The sequence below is a fragment of the Cebus imitator genome, unplaced genomic scaffold (assembly GCF_001604975.1).
Source record: "Cebus imitator isolate Cc_AM_T3 unplaced genomic scaffold, Cebus_imitator-1.0 Scaffold194, whole genome shotgun sequence".
In the NCBI taxonomy this organism is placed as follows: domain Eukaryota; kingdom Metazoa; phylum Chordata; class Mammalia; order Primates; family Cebidae; genus Cebus; species Cebus imitator.
In genome coordinates this window covers 3,193,880-3,195,930 of record NW_016107509.1, presented here as the reverse complement: position 1 = coordinate 3,195,930, position 2,051 = coordinate 3,193,880, and positions in this window count along the sequence as shown.

The following is a 2,051-nucleotide window of genomic DNA, read 5'->3' as shown; positions in this document are numbered from 1 at the left end:
TATGCTGTGCCTGGACATCTGACCTGCAAATATTGTAAGATAATAAATAGGTGGTGTTTTAAGTCACTAAGTTTGTAATCATTTGTATGCAGCAAAGGAAAACTAATTTTTGTTTCCAATAAACTAAAACTAAAGCTCTAAACAATTCTTAGTACAAACAAATATGGCTTATCACCAACTCATTGTTGAGGTTGTCCCAATTCTCTTCCCCATGGGATACTAGTAGGTAATATGGAGAGAGACAGGCAGAGAGAGAGAGAGAGAGAGAGAGAGAGAGAGAATGAGAATGAAGGTCATGCCAAGTGGGAGCTATGTCATATTTTCTAGCTTGTTTTTGGAAGTCAAACAGCATCACTTCCTCTGTATTTTGTTTGTATGTTAGGAGCAAATAATTATTTTAACCCATATTCAAAGGGAAAGGAATTAGACTTCATATTTTAGATGAAAGTGGTGTCAAAAAATTAGCAGACATATTTTAAAAACACCACATCTCTTGTTGAGCCTTACTTAGCTTAGGACCATATTCTTACGTTCTTTCCAAGGCCAATGAAGCTTCAGAAATAGCTATCTCTCTCTATATATATTTTAAAAACTGAGGTATAATTTACAAATAATAAAGTACAGAAATTGAAAGTATATAGCTTATATGAGATTTTACACACATGTAAATTTTACACATATGTGCAAATTTTACATGTATGGATGTACATTTCTGCCTGCCAGATCAAGCCATAGAATATTTCCAGCATTTCAGATGGCTTTATCATGTCTCATCCCAGTCAGAACTCACCATAATGTTTAATGTTACTCTAGTCTCCATCATCACAAACTAGGTTTCCATGTTTTTGCCCCTCATGTAAGTTGAATTATATTGTATATACTATTTCTTATCTGGCTACTTTCACTTTGAATGTTTTTGAGATTTTTCTATCTTGAATTATATATCATTCATACATTATCTTTTTTATTTTTGTGTATGATCATATGTTATTCCATCATGCAACTATACTGCAGTTTATTAATTCTAATATTGAGGCCATTTGAGTGGTCTACAGTTTTGGGCATTGATAAAGAACACTGCTATGAATATTTCTGTTCATGTCTTTTTGTGAACATAAGTACTCATTTCTCTGGTTATATACTGAGGAGAGGAAGTGCTGAGTCATAGAGTGGGAGTATGCTAAGCTTTAGTAGATATTGGCACACCATTCTCCAAAGTATTTGTATCACTTTAAAATTTCACCAGGTGGTAATTTAAGCCCTGCTGATGGGCTATGTAGTGATACCTCATGTGGCTTTAGTTTGCATTCTCCTGATGATGTTGAATACGTTCTGATTAGTTTATTGATAATTTGGATATCTTCTTTATAAAGTGCATGTTCAGATATTTTGTTCATTTTTTAATTGCATAGTGTAATTTCTTTTTACAGACTTGTGGAATTTCATTAAAAACTTTGGATACAAGTTCTATTTGGATATATGTATCACAAATAGCTTCTCCCTGTAGTTTGCCTTTCTATTCTCATAATAGTATCTTTTGATAAAGAGAATTCTGTAATTTTAATTGAGTATAAATTTTAGTTTTTATGATTAGTTCTTTTGGCATCTGTTCAAGAATTCTATAATTATCCTCAGTTCATTAAGGTATTCTCCTAAGTTTTCCTTAAGAAATTTGGTTATTTTATCATTTACTATTAGGTATATGATTCATCTTACTTTAATTTTTTATTATGGTTTGATGGATTAAGGATATTTACATGGATATCAAATTGACACTATCATTTATCAAAAAGAACATTCTTTCCCCCACTGAACTGTAGTGGAAACTTGCCATCAAAATTGGTGTCTGTTATGTGTGAGCTTGTCTCTGGGATCTTACCCTGTTCCACTAATATATTTGTCTATCCTTCTGCCAATATCACGTTTAATAACTGTAGGTGAATTATTAGCCGTAATAAGGCTAAAAGTTAAGATATTTAAGTTCTCCAGCTTTTTTCTTCTTTAAGTTTGCCTTGGCTATTCTAGAAATTTTGTGTCTCCATATCATTTTA